The following is a 15726-nucleotide window of genomic DNA, read 5'->3' on the forward strand; positions in this document are numbered from 1 at the left end:
CAAAAGTTTTCTCCAGGTACCCACTTTATACGACGCTGGGTGGGCGCCAGAACCGCTTGAACAGGTGGAAAATATACTGGTTCTTCCCCGCTGGGGATCGAACCCGGATCTCTCGCATGGTAGTCAGATTAAATAATTTACGTTCAATTTGTTACTACAAGAAAAGTTCGCAGCACACCCGTGACCTTGTGGAGGAACACCGGTTGCGAAACATAGATTTAGATAGAGGGTAATGGCGCCAAATAATAAGAATTAAAAGTATTTCAGAAATCGAATTTCAGAAAGCTGTGGGGTAAAAAGTGACCTTCAGCCAGACACTGTCTCAACCTCTCCTGACGAGCGCCGATACACCTTGAATATCTTGGCCTTTGACCGGGAGGTGATTCTCCGGTACCCACAAGGTCTACTCGGAAAGAAATCGTGTGTATGCGCTCCCCCTCTCACCGCACCACCACCCGAAACTTCCCCCCTTACTCCACTTCCCCCCGGGTACCGACAAGGGCGATAAAACCAGAGCGTGTGGGTGTGTAACGCGGACGCGATTTTTCTGCCACCTGGTGTGGAAAATAGTAAGCTCATCCCACACGTTGCATTGAAATTTGCCACCCTATGGGGACACGTGAAAAACACATTTTCCCAAGTAAGGATGCTATCCATCAGGTTCTTACAAGTATTTCCTATTAGGTAATTCCATTATCGTTCCTCAAAAATTCAAGGGCAGTGATCCGAGGCTTCTAAATGTATTTTCATAACGATTTCCTTGTGGGGACCGGATTTTGGTCCCCACAAGTCGGTGCGGTCCCCATAAGGTGGATTCACAACTGACGAGTGTCCCCATAAGGTAGCATCTGCAAAAGCACAACATCCAATACTGCGTTGCCACATCTCTGATTGTGTAATGGTTAGGTTAGGTTCCACTATGTCTCTGGGGTTTGCTGGTGTCTCCCTCCTTCTGCAGCGATACATCGCTATTATTATTATCGCTGTTATTTAAATGGAATAGGGTGTTATGAATATAACCATTCCCATAATATATGATACATAATATGTCAACTTATACTGGCCAGCCCTTGAAAGGCCAAAACAGTTGACACAACGTGGCAACATAGCCATGGATTTTGTGCGCTCGTGGTATACATTTTTAACCAAAAGCGCACGCAGCCTTTTGTTTGTGCGCTTCCGGCGTACGCAGGGAGGAGCTTATGGGACTACATCCCCTCCCTAAATTTTGAGAAAATAAAAGTTTTCAAATGGAAGCAGTAAATAACTCAGGGGTGGGGGGCGGGAACTCTTAAAATGATCGCCGATGACCATTCATAACTTTGAATAACTTTTAAAACTTGAATTTAGAAATGGTAATTACGAAATATTGCATTCTGTATTCTGCCCTTGAACGTTAGGATGTAAGAGGTGACCCTTTTTGGAGACACCCAAATGTCAACCTCACATCCACGTAGAACACCCTGGACTGCAGACTAACGAGGCTCTGGCGTCTGTACCCATGGCCAGTATAATCCTCTATGGGACTTTGTTGTGTGTTGTCCATGTGCGTTTTTGATTGTCCCTTCATCTATTTCATCTTATCACCATTCATCTTCATCTTCGCGATTATCCACTACTGGCAGAAAAGCGAAGTAAAATGAACAAAATCAATCATAACTCTAGAACGCAGCTATGTAATGCCCATCTTTACAATTAATCGAAGGTCTGAATTTTCGTGGTGCTGACCATCACCCCAAAATAGCCGAGATCCCATAAATGTGCGTTCATGGCACAGTGTTATATGAAGGGGGAACTTTTACTTTTTTTACCTTACAATTCCTCCCCCATTCGAAAGCGTACGCTTGTGACCCAAAAGAAGAAAATACTAGACTAAATATGTTGTACATATTTTAATAAGGTACCTGAACCCAATATGGTCTAGTGCCCAATATGGCCTATTTGCTGTTTCCAAGTAGTTACAAGGTTAATTCAACAGATGACGCTAGTATGTCATTTCGACTGTTCGAATGACGTAATTGAACCTGTTGGCTGTACTACAGTAACTTGAGGACAAAGAAGCGAAATAGCTGGACCTTGTGATTGTGTTCTACATGATCTAATATTGCATATGGAAGTTATTACTTTCTGCATCTTCCAAGTGATAGATGTTTTTATTTCTAGTACATATTATGATAGCTCATAATTTGTACTTTACAACAATGAACTTAGTTTAGACTTTAATCTAAACCTGTTTTTAACGAAGGAAAAAAGAACACTACGTAATGTATACTCAATATGGCCTACACAGGAATATATCGTGAAAGGCATGCCCAAATGCGACATTTGTTATTTTTATGTTCACGTAGAGTGTGTAGGATGATGAAGGGCCTTTCATTTGCCCAGACTGTGATGTGTAATCCATGGTTTACTGGTGACAAGTTATGACACGTCACTTCCTTGTTTATTGGTTTGTAAACGATTCTATTTCTTTGTGAAATCTTATTATGTCGTTATGTAAATAAAACGTAAGTGCATCAATATACTTATCTAAATCATAAAAATAACATTGTGGTACTTTAGTTACAATTTCTGTTGCATTTTTTGATGTGAATGAACAAGATATGTTACTAGGCCATATTAGGTACACGTGTAACCTTTTTTTGGAGGTGAAGTGATCAGCACCATTCTCCAGCCACCTTTACTACTAGGGTTGCCCCCAGGTAATATGAAGCTGGGTGAGCCTGGAGCTCACCCACCCCTGGAATCGAACTGGGGGTCCTTCCATGTGGCTATCAGGTGGCTACTTACCGGAAATTCCTTGAATTCCGAGAATTCTGCATAAATTATTGGTGCCAAGAATTATGCATGAATTTTTGTCCATAGATGTGAAAATTTACAACTTTTATTATAATTGCACCGAGACAAGTTTTTCACAGTTTAGATTTTTTTTATCGAGAAAGGAAAAGAAAGCTGCATGAAAAATACAACAGAATATTAGTATCCTTTGCAGAACAATCTCTGTGACAGAAGGAAGATTATTGCAAGATAAGATATCTTGATATTGATTTGGTAAATTCAATTTTGAAATTCTTACACAATTAACAATTTTTTGTAGATTAGAGTATTCCGTAACGAGTCTGAGTATGTGTAATGGCAAATGTAAACTTATCACCTTAAATTAAATATTTTAAATATATGTATATACCATTTAATTGAATTGAATTAGAATTTTAGTATACATTGGAATCACACAAACCCTTTATAATGCTAATATATTTGTGGTGTCTGTGGGTGGGTGGTGAGAGGTAGTAATACATGAGCTTGAAATAGAGAAAACATCTGCTTGTACCTTTGAATAAGTGGAAAGTTCACCTTGAAAATCTGGAATTTTACTTGAATTTTATCATGGCTCTGGAGTGACCACCCTGAAACCACCACGACTCATTTGTAGCTCCCCAATTTTCTCATAATGGTGGGAGGCCGCCAGTACCATACACAGGCTGAAATCTCAGGAGAAAATTTGTTACACTTCCTCCAGGTGACTCGAACCTGCATGCATCCCGTAAATGGAGACCAAAGCATTACTGACACCTTAGATCACATGACCTCAGTGCAGAACATATAAATATATATACACACATTCATTTTTCATAAGATTCACACAGACACACTAACTTAACTAACTCGATGCTTAGAAAGAAAAACTTTAGGTTGGGAAGTACATAAAGTAAAGTAACTATTTTTGATATGGTTACAACAGGGTTCGAATTAGTCATGACCCACTTTAAATCTCCCAATTATCATAAATGAAACATATACTTTGGTAACCAGAAAAATAAATTGCATGGAGACATTTTCCCCATGGAAAATTAACTTAACCCCCCACCATAGGCAATGCCAAGACACCATGGTTTAAAACAGTACCAGAAATTGATTGTATACGTAATTATGTACTTTTCACTTTTACTTTGTGAGAATTTTATATTTAGACAGCGTGTATCATAAGTAATAGCGCAAACTGACACAGTTGTAAGTACATGAAAATAGAAGCAAGAAAGTCTCAGTAAACATGGGTCCGCAGATGAACCGTTTTCGAGATAATTGTGAATGTGTGGTTACAAGCCGCCACTGACTTCATTGTTTGTAAACGTCATCCTAGTTGGTAAAATGCTAATAATGTGTGTGAATGTGTGGTTAGAAGCCATCACTGATGTTGTTTTATTAGTCAAGTTGGATATATTATACAATGAACGTTAATACACATGTAAAGCAGAACGACAGATAAAGCACGTACATGCGTATCAGTTGCATACAATGTTCTTGTAGAAAAAAAAAAAAAACAAGATACACACAGACTAACAAAACATCGTAGGCTACATGCAGTGTCTCATCTCTTGGCTTTATGTGTGTGGTTGCTATATACCAACACATCTCCTCAATGGCACAATAAACTATGCAATTTTAAATAACATTCAAATTACATCAAAACCTGTTAGTCTACAAATTTCTTTTGTTTTTACATTTTGTAATGGTTTTGTCAAAGTATAACAAATGATCCCACAATAAAACAATTTACATCAGTATAAGCAATTTCTGAGATTTTTTCAGAATTCTGAAAAAAAGTCTCAGAAATTTGAATTTAGAAATACGAGAGAATCAAAGTTTTGTTTTTGAATTTTTTTTTTTTTCTTTCTTTCTTTATTTATTTTACAAACAATACTATGTTGTTGCATATCTGTCTGTAACTTCCAATACCAGTTTCCACATTGATCTAAGATTTTGAAATTTTTCTTCATATTCGTGATAGCAATCAATGTACTAGATTCCATTAGAATCTAAAACAATGTCATTCAATTATGATAAGATAAGTCAACTTAACTGTGAAAAAAGCAGTCTCTTTTATTTTTATTTCAGATTTTTTTAAAATTATGAATCCCAAATATCATCAGGTAATTCAAATTCATCATTGTTTTCACAAAGTCTCTTGATGTTTTCTGTTACATTAAATTTTAAAGATTCCAGGCAATTTTAAATATAAGAGCCTGTTGTGTCTGAGATCCACGAGTGTATGTGTGTGTGTGTGTGTGTGTGTGTGTGTGTGTGTGTTTGTGTTTGTTTGTTTTTTTATATTGTGTAGTAGTTGTGGTGTGTGTGTGTGTGTTTATATTGTGTTATAGTTGTGATGTGTTTGTGTGTGTCTTGTGTAGTAGTTGTGATGTGTTTGTGTGTGTCTTGCGTAGTAGTTATGCTGTCTAATGTGTTTGTGTTCGTCTTGTGTAGTAATTGTGCTGTCTAATATGTTTGTGTTTGTCTTGTGTAGTAGTTCCTCCATTCATATTGGGAGTTAGGCGTAGAGCTGACAACTCTGCACTGTAAAAAGACATGTCAAGAAACAGAAATATAAGGCCATGGATGTGCCCAAGGTAAAATATTCCGGAGGTAAAATAGTCCCCCGTTCGGATCTCCGGGTGGGGACTACTTTGGGAGGTCCCTGGACTAAGGATAAGATCTACGTTAGGAATAAGGATATTAAATTAGGCACCTGGAATGTTCTGAGCCTTTACCGGCCTGGGGCATTTCAGTGTACAGTTAATGAGATAGTGAAGTATAAATTAGATGTAGTAGCTGTCCAGGAAGTTAGGTGGCCAGGAGAAGGGAATTGTAAAACTAAAAATTATACTTTTTTCTATGGTGGTACTGAAAATCATAATTTTGGAACAGGCTTTTTCATAAATAATAGAATTATCTCGGCTCTTAAAACAGTAGAATTTATTAATGATAGGATATCATATGCAGTTTTACAGGGTAGGTGGTGTAAAATTATTTTAATAAACATACATGCACCAACGGAAGATAAAGATGATAATACTAAAGATGATTTTTATACAGAGTTAGAACAGGTCTTCGATAAATTTTCTCAGTATGATATGAAAATTCTGTTAGGTGACTGTAATGCACAGATTGGACAAGAAGATACATTTAAACCCACGATTGGTAAAGAAAGTCTTCATGAATTAAGTAATGATAATGGTATAAGATTGATTACTTTTGCAACCTCAAAGAATTTAATTGTGAAAAGTACCACTTTTAAACATAAAGATATCCATAAATATACCTGGTCTTCTCCAGATGGTAAAACTCATAATCAGATAGATCATATTCTCATTGATAAGAGAAGGCATACTAGTATAATTGACGTTCGTACACATAGAGGTGCTGACTGTGCCAGTGACCATTATTTAGTAATTGCTAAATTAAGAGAAAGACTCTCAGTGATAAATCATAAGCAACAAAATCTAAAAGTTCTAAAATTTGATACAGGAAAGTTTACTGATGAAAGAATTAAGAAAGAGTACCAAATTAAACTGTCAAATAGATTTGATGTTTTGCAGGATTTAAATGATGATGAAAATATAAATGAAACAGACGTAAATAAGAATTGGGAGCACATACGTAATGCAATAGAATCAGCTGCTAAAGAAACTATAGGATACCATAAACCAAGAAAAAGTAAGCCATGGTTTGATAATGAATGTCATAATCTAATAGAAATAAGAAATCAGGCTAGACTTAGGTGGTTAAATAACTCTGATGATACAAATCTAAGCAATTATAATAGAATAAAGCGAGAAGTTAACCGCACGTTTAGAAGTAAAAAAAGATAATACTTGAAAAGCAAAATTAACGAAATTGAAACAAACAGCAAAAATAAAAATATCAGAGATTTATATAAAGGTGTAAATGAATTTAGAAAGGGGTGGCAACCTAAAGTAAACTTGATAAAAGATAAAGACGGTGATTTTCTAGCTGACCCAAGCGATATTCTAAATAGATGGAAGAACTACTTTAATGACCTTTTAAATGTCCATCTAGGAGATAAATCAGAAGTAAATGAAGTACACACAGCAGAACCTTTAGTTCCAGAACCTAACTTGTCTGAAGTTAAAGATGCTATTAAAAGGCTTAAGAATAACAAAGCACCTGGCATCGATTTAATACCAGCTGAGTTAATTAAATATGGTGGAAATTCATTAATATGTCAAATTCATAAATTAATTTGTTTAATATGGAATAAAGAAGAAATCCCTCAACAGTGGAAAGAATCCATAATTGTTCCTGTGTTTAAAAAAGGTGATAAAATGAACTGCAATAATTACCGTGGAATTTCTCTACTCTCAACAACATACAAAATATTGTCTAACATTCTTTTAACAAGACTAACCCCATATGCTAATGAAATTGTAGGTGATTATCAATGTGGATTTAAACGTAACAGATCAACTACAGATCAAATTTTTCACATCAGACACACACTTGAAAAAAAGTGGGAATATAATCAAAATGTCCATCAGCTATTCATTGATTTCAAAAAAGCATATGATTCGGTCAAAAGAGATAAATTATATAATATATTAGTAGAGTTTGGAATACCTAAGAAGCTTGTTAGTATGATAAAAATATGCACCAGTGAAACAGAAAGTAAAATTCGTGTGGGTAATAATATGTCTGACAAATTTATAATTCATGATGGGTTAAAACAAGGAGATGCATTATCTCCATTGCTCTTTAATTTTGCCTTAGAATATGCTGTAAGGAAGGTAAAAGAAACTAAAGAAGGACTAAAATTAAATGGTGTGACTCAGTTGTTAGCATATGCAGATGATGTAGACTTACTGGGGGATGATATAAATACGATTAAGAATAATGCTAAAATATTTTTCAAAACTGCTAAAGAGATAGATTTGGAAGTTAACAAAGAGAAAACTAAATATATGCTTACAGGCCGAAACCAAGTGTTAGGTAATAATCAAAATCTAATTATTGATAACAACTCGTTTGAAACAGTTTCCAAATTCAAATACTTAGGAGTAATATTAACAAATGAAAATTATATTAAAGAGGAAATAAAAAGTAGGCTTAATTCAGGAAATGCATGTTACTTCTCTCTTCATAAACTTTTGTCTTCTCGTTTAATATCTAAGAAACTAAAAGTTAAAATATACAAAACAGTAATTTTGCCTGTAGTATTATATGGGTGTGAAACTTGGTCCCTTACATTGAAAGAGGAACAGAAATTGAGAGTATTTGAAAATAAGATCCTTAGGAAAATATTTGGACCTAAAAGGGATGAGGAGACAGGTGAGTGGAGAAGGTTACATAATTTAGAACTACATAATTTGTATTCATGTCCAGATATTATTAGAATAATTAAATCAAGAAGACTTAGGTGGGCAGGCCATGTGGCACGAATGGGAGAGGAAAGAGGAGTTTACAGGATTCTTGTTGGGAAACCGGATGGTAAGAGACCTGTAGGAAGGCCAAGACGAAGATGGAGGGACAACGTTGAGATGGACCTAAAGGAAATCGGTAGGGATGGAAAAGAGTATATAGATCTTGCTCAAGATAGGGACAGATGGAAGGCCTGTGTTGCTGCAGCCATGAACCTTCGGGTTTAAGAAGGCTAGAGAGTTAGTTAGTTAGTACCCAATATGGCCCAAACGTTACCTTTTAACAAAATCTCTACACCCATGTTATTATTTGGAATTTGCTCCAATTTTCAGTAAACGTCCAGAAATGTTTCCTCCTTTGAATCTTGCGATTAGTTTTATATTTCTCACTTTGTACACTATTAGAAACAATCACAAACTTTAGGTAGGCCATATTGGGTTCAGGTACATTATGTTCATACATTTTATTAAAATATTTAAGTGATTTTGCCTACATATTTGGCAGGCGTTTGCTACATAAAAATCCAGCCTTGGTGATGAATCGTGAAAAACTTCGAACCCCGTCCCTCGCGTTACAGTCCCAGGTCCTTTGATGGGGCTGGATGGGTGCCAGCAGATTCTGGCCTGCCTCCCAGTCCCATTCCTTCATGCCGTATTACATAGCCTCCGCGAAACTCCCGCCCGGGTGAGTCACCCACGTGGTTCTGCTTCCTGATCTGAAGACTCTGGACGTCCCAAGAAAGTGGTCGCCTTCCCTTTCTCACGATGACGAGGGAGTCTGCATTTTTCTTCTCAAGCTAGGTTCTTTGACCTCTCCGTATGCATCTATGTATCCACTTACATGTGCTGTATAGCAGTTCCGTATGCACCACACTATTTTGGATTTTGCAGCGAGACGTGATTTGGGCATTCTGTATTGCGATAGATTTTAAGTATGGCCCGGATTTTGATGTAAATTACATATGTTTCCTTAGTTTGTAGTTGGCGAATTACACTAAAATGTGCCTCCTCAATGGCATAGTGGTACCGTGGGCAAGTACCAGAATAAACGTGCCAATAATTATAAATAATGGCATTGTGCTGGTGGTAGTATTATAATAGTAGTAGTAGTATGAAAGTCGTTATTATCCTCCTAAATCACGCAAATGGGGTAGAAGTCGGTGATAAAGCATTTGCGTTGGAACAAACTATTTGAAATATTTTTTCAACACGTTCAATTTCACATGATATTAGCTAATAATGGAACACAAGCGCACAAACTGTACTTTTGAAAAACAGAAAATGCATAACGAATATAATTATTTTTGTAAATATGACATGTATAACTTTCATGTACAACATATGTTTTACACATATGCAACATGGAGCGACATAAAACATGAAAATACATGTGCAACATGTTGACACTAAATTGTATATGTATTCACATTCAATGTTTCTTTAATACATGTATACAACATGTACCACACATAATCAATTCATCCGCCTCATAACAAGTCAACAGCAAAAATTATATAAATTGTTTCTGAAATGTGCGCGCTCCTTTTCCTCAAAACAATTGATCATGCATTTAAGACAAAACTGTTTAGCAGCAACAGTGTGAAGTGCATAGTTGGTATTTCTTCTCTCTCTGGTAATTTATAATGCATTACAGAAAGGAATCATACTGCAAGCGAAGCGATCAAGAAAATTTTTAGATTCAATTTTTTGCAAACTGAAAATAATATTGGTGCAAATAATCTCATGGGATTTTCTTTTACATTTTATATTTGTATAAAATTTGAAATCGAGGGGGCCAATTGTCCCTCTGTGTCTCCCATGCAGGTGCCCTTGGCCGTCTGGAAGAAACAATGCAAGAAATACGTGAAAAGTAATTCCATCTTGAGTATCTTCTTGTCTACTACTCTTAGATTCTGCAGAATTTTTTTTTTTACTTCAATGTTTGTCTCCCTTACCCCCCTACAATTTATTTCCGTACAAGGTTGGGATGAGGCTATGCCCCCCTCCCCCCATGTGGTTACGGCACTGGGTCCCTGCTTGATACCCGGTGGAGGCACATAATGGTCTGGATCACACTTTAAACTGTAGGTCCAACACTGTTAGAAACTAAAACATGAATTTCATTGGCGATTGCGTGCCAGAACTGGGGGAGGGAGTGGGCAATGACAAATTACTTTCTCTTGATAGACAAGGCTTAGCATTAAGATGCTATAGTGCAGGTGCAAAAAGTGGGGGGCAATTGCGTAATCGCCGCCACTACTTGTAAGTGTTGACCTGTTCGGAAGGCATCTAAATAACAGCCTGTGCTTCATATATAGTGGAACCACAAGCAAAACAACCTGCGCAGATCCGCACTCCCGCGAGGAGGGGAGGGGGAGAGTGGACCATGCTTCCTTATGGCCCGAGCTGAAGGGAAGATGGGAAACCTGCGCGGGGACTTTTCGTCCAAGGTTTTTTCCTTGTGGTCGATCTATATATAGTAGGCTCCACCCTGGACTGCGTTTTTCAGATTAACGAGGATCTGGCGTCTTGACTCGCAAGCAGTGTAATCCTCTGTGGAGCTCATGTTGTGACCTGTTCATGTGTGTTTTGATTGTCTTTGCATCAACTTCACCTTGTCGCCTTTCATTCTCATCTTCGCGATTAGCCAAAAGTGGCACAAAAGTGAAGCAAAATAAAATAAATCCTGAATTTCATGTTACATTTTTTTAAAACATATTTTACGTTTATGATCTTGTACATAAAATTCTGCATTTGCACCATTTTAATATAATTCCTTGGGTAATGCAGATATACTTGTGCGAGAAACATTCAAACTATGATTTCTCGAAATATTCGGTAATATTTATCTGATTGTGATAACCTGAATCTTGTTCTAAGCCATGAGAATGAAACTTTTTTTTTCAATTTTTCCTCTCCATTCGAAAAACCGCTGTCATATACCAAAATATGAAAAATTACACCAGCTTAGAATTCCTTCTAGAGCATTGACGTGAATTTTGGTGTAGTTTTCTTTCGCTGTTGTCTAGATATTATCAAAAGTTTCGCGATTACGTAAGTCTATTAAACTATTGAAAATATGTAGATAACAGTGAAAACAAACTACACGAAAATTCACGTCAATGCTCTAGAAGGAATTCTAAACGTATGTAATTTTTCATATTTTGGAATATGACAGCGGATTTTCGAATGGAGAGGAAATTTGAAACAAAATCGCCCTTACGGCTGCCAAGGGTCCAGTCGAGCCTTAATTTTCACTTCTGCATATTTTGGAAACAGTGACGCAGTCATACGTGTAATTCTGGTTTCTTTGACATGATCGTGCCTGATCATCTTAACAGGTGCACTTTTCGTGGAACAGATGGTGATAAAAATAACCTTCCATGCATTTCTGTATGTGTATTTTGATACACCAAAATTGTATTAGTAACACTTTATGCAGTCGACATATATTCGTTAATTGACACATTTTGGGATGTGTAAAAACACATAGATGTAAAAGAACGAAAGTAGCGATTGACAATTTTTTCCCTTAGTTACTGATTTTACGATTGTAACAAAAAAACTTTAGTCTCCATTTTGTTAAGACAATTCCAGTTAAAATAGTATATTTATCTTCCAGATCCCTGCGGCGTAAGCTGAAGGGATAAGATGCAAGGTAGCAGTTCTGGGACACCTACAGATCCGTACATCGGCCCGGTAAGTACTTATTTTTCTCATTCTCTCCTTGATTGCCATATTTCATGTGTGTTTACATGTTTTTACCCCTGCCTCAGTGTTCAAGCTGTATGCTAGAGATACCATAACTGCACTTTTTCTGCTTGCGCGTTGTATCTTGCTTTGGGGTAAAAATAATACGTTTTCCGTCCTTTAAAATTAGAGTTGTAGAATCTGCAGTAGATGGACGTGCTACTCGTAACCGAGAAAGTTTGTTTCACCAGTTGAATGTTGGTTGGCTCTGTGAAACTTTAGTGGAGCAGCTAAATTTGATAATTTTGTTTCTTCTCTTCTGTTAAAACGAGTGAAGGGGTTTTCGTGAAAGTACCCTTGAGAACGGCACTTGGATTCTTGATTTGATTTGAAATATGCTCATTCTTGAACGTTACATTAAAATTATCAACAATGCTGATTTTAGGGTATACACGCATTCTTTGATACTGATTTCAAATATCTACGCTTTGTTAGACACTAAATTTATAATATTTACTCTTCGTTGGACACACATTTTAGTGCATTCACTCTTTGTTGGAAGCAAAATTTAGAATATTCCCTCCTTCTTGGGGGCTGAATTCAGGGCATTCAAGATTTGGATGCTATATTAAATCATTCAATCTTTGCTTGGTGCTAACTTTACTGTGTCAGGTTTTCCTGCAGTTCCGAAAGGCTTGACCAATTTACATCGACATTTGCAAACACATGCTATTCGGTGTTGAATCTATAAAACACAGGACTGTTTCAACATTTGAGAAGGCAAGTGTTGATCCTTGATCTCTTGGAGTTTGACCATTTTTGATGAGCAGGTGTATAGATCTTATTTTTATGAAACCCCTGCAAGGGTTTTGAATATAAATCAAATTTGTGCAATTGTTATGGATTAAAAAAAAGGGACACTAAGTCAAGCGTCAGGTTAACCTTGCAGCAGGTTTTGTGTATCAATCCGCGCGAGAACTGAGCTCAGAATCTTCCGTGCCAGTCTTTCCTCAACCGCCGAGCTGCTTACATCGGAGACACTGAGAAAATCTACAGTATTGCCAACCGCACAACACATCAAAACCCGCGTGCATGTCAAGTGGATTTTATTTTTGCTTCTCTTTGTCTCCTGAAACATAACATTTTAAAAGTACTTTCTGCGCATATATTATTTAATAAATGTGTCATTAATATAAGAGCGAAACAACTTCTAAACATGAGAGCATGTGTGTATATTTCGAGCACGCAAAAATAAAAATAAACAAAGATAAAAGTAAACAACGATAGGCCCCTTTTGAATTTAATGACAAATTATTGTTTTTGGTTTAGAAAGAAATAGATTTATGAAAAACTTGGTTGCTTCGTTCGCAATACATCCGTTACTGTAAGACACACGCACTTCAAGTTGTACCACCAAAAAAGCATGATTTGTTATTGGTGATATATACAATCAGGTGCATTGTCTGTCGCTATTACTCTGGTTTCAATTTATGAATCACTTCACTAAACCAGGATTCAAATCTTGGTCTGTCCATTTCTTGCTGATAATCACCCTTCCCTTTCTTTGCGCGGAACAGTAAATATGCGCCTTCAACAAAGCTTTCATTGCCGCCAGTGGGTGAAACAATAAGCCTCCCCCTTCCCCTCATCGTCGGTTTCTTCAGCCCTGGCGGTGGTTTTGCATGGTGGTATCCTTCCATGTTTTATTACCCCTTCCCCCACCCACCGAGTTGAAGGACGTCTCGTCCAAATAATAAACATGTTTCTTCTCACTGCGATATCTTTTAATACCGCGGAGATTCTTTTGTCGTCAAACAACAAACAATCGTTTCCTCTTGCTAAACTCAAACCGCAAATCATTCAACACCCGTGATACAATTCGTGTGCACATTGACGGCAAATCACCTCACGCCCTGTTTTACTTTGATCTTGTTGCCGCAAGGAGGATTATGCATTTAAAACAACTTGCTTGACTTTGAAGAACATTTCCTTTCGGATGAAGCCCAAAATAACATTCGGGTATAACTGCGCGCTGAACAGGAGATTCAGCCATTCTCGCCGCTCTACAATAAACATAGGGTTAAAATAGTGGAAGGTGCAACACTGGTATCAGCGATTTCACCCGCTCTGCAACGCATTCAGTCTCGCTCGACTCGCTCTAAAGTTTCAATGTCTCTTCAACGCATTACAGATTCGAGTTGGCGAATCTGCGGTTCTAAGTTCGTCTGCACAGTGATTGCAACCAATTAAGTCCATACCTGCTAATCAATGTATTATTTTGTCTGTATATTACAAATTAAATAACTGTTTTCTTGCAAGTATGCAGTTGTGTCGGAATAGAACCCGTCTCAGTGGAACTATATTCTTGCGCGCACGTTTGGATCTACATATGCTAAAACCTGCTGCAAGGTTGACCTGACGCAGGGCTTAGATTTTCATGGCACATGAATAAAGCTCTGAAGATGAAAGGACTTACTTTGAAACGAAATATCCAATCAAGTGTGTATCTCGAATACTTATTGACCAAGTGTTGTTGGGAATTGAGGATGCAAGGAAATCAGCCATTTTCTTGGATTGATTGAATTAAAATTGTTGGGTGCGTCGGTACGAGTATTATCTCCTTATCTAAAATTCTTACTTAAAATGTTAAAACGCTAATTGCGACAATGCATATTACTGCCATTATTATCAATGTTAGTACTAATAAAGTAGTACTAACAGTGACTATAAGAAAACATTAAGATTATTAATAACCACGAAATAAATTATTAATTTTCTCATACTATCTTTTCCGAACATTTACTGTTAAACTACAGACTAGATTTATTTTTATTTTTCTTCATTGTGTTGTTACATTTTCAACAGAATTGCATCATAAATAAGGAACCTTTTCTTATTTATTTAGCAGAATACAACAGGTGTTAAAATAAACGAGGTACAAAAATATCGACATTTCGAGATAAACTGAGGCAGTGGGAAGAGATTATAACCCTTCTCAGTTGACTCAACTTTTCTTTAAAAAAACGCCAAATGCAAGAAAAGATGGCCAAATATGGGGCTGACTACAAAAAGAAGACACCTTACCGTTGAATCCCCCCCCTCCCCGTCCTCTATGACAATCCTGGACACGCCACTGAACCGAGGAAACCATATTCTTTGCAATAACATAACAATAACATTTTGGGCGTGGTAGGTCCTTGCTGAATTCACATAGTACAAAATGCAGGGCCATTTTGGTCTGCTTTACGGGCCTGATCGTGCGCCAAGGGGAAAGAAAATACGCAAACTTTATATCGGCATGTTCTGCTCAACGTACGAGATGTCAGGAAATTACTAACATTTTAGCTTTACAGTCCTGTGAAGTAAGAACCATGGTGAGATTAATGTTTAACAGAGGGCATGGAACCAGTCTATCCCTGATACATCCACTGAAAATGATTTACTAAATTCTATGCGTGTATCTTAACAGAAAGTCGAAAGTTATTTTTAAATATTTCATTAATTAATTAACTTCTATCGGTTGAAAAATTAGTTTTTGCTGAATTTTCGAACAACCACTGTAATATTCTAAATTCTGAAAAATTCCATCTGTTTAGAAATCCTTCTAGACCACTTAAGTGAATCTTCACGGTTTCTAGATATCTGCGTCAGAAAATAGGGTTACGAAACTTTTACATATATCTAGATAACTCAAAAAAGTAACTTGTTGCCATTTCTTTGTTTCCAAAAGTAACTCTTTGCCATTACTTTCTTTCCAAAAGTAACTCGTTTGCCCCACAAGTAACTCGTTACCGTTATTTTGCTTCCAGAAGTAACGCGTTACTGT

The 15726-nt window shown here is 36.9% G+C and overlaps 1 protein-coding gene across 2 annotated transcripts in view; it reads left to right on the top strand.

The window, feature by feature from the left end:
- The window catches only part of Delta (neurogenic locus protein delta), a 296608-nt gene that overhangs the window by 42243 nt on the left and 238639 nt on the right, over window positions 1-15726 (top strand). For both annotated transcript variants that reach the window (XM_083122513.1, XM_083122514.1), the window contains exon 2: window positions 11833-11909. The gene's annotated coding sequence lies outside the window, so the exon portion shown is untranslated. The remainder of the gene's footprint in view (window positions 1-11832; window positions 11910-15726) is intronic.

The sequence above is a fragment of the Lepisma saccharinum genome, chromosome 5 (assembly GCF_977018435.1).
Source record: "Lepisma saccharinum chromosome 5, izLepSacc3.1, whole genome shotgun sequence".
Taxonomy (NCBI): domain Eukaryota; kingdom Metazoa; phylum Arthropoda; class Insecta; order Zygentoma; family Lepismatidae; genus Lepisma; species Lepisma saccharinum.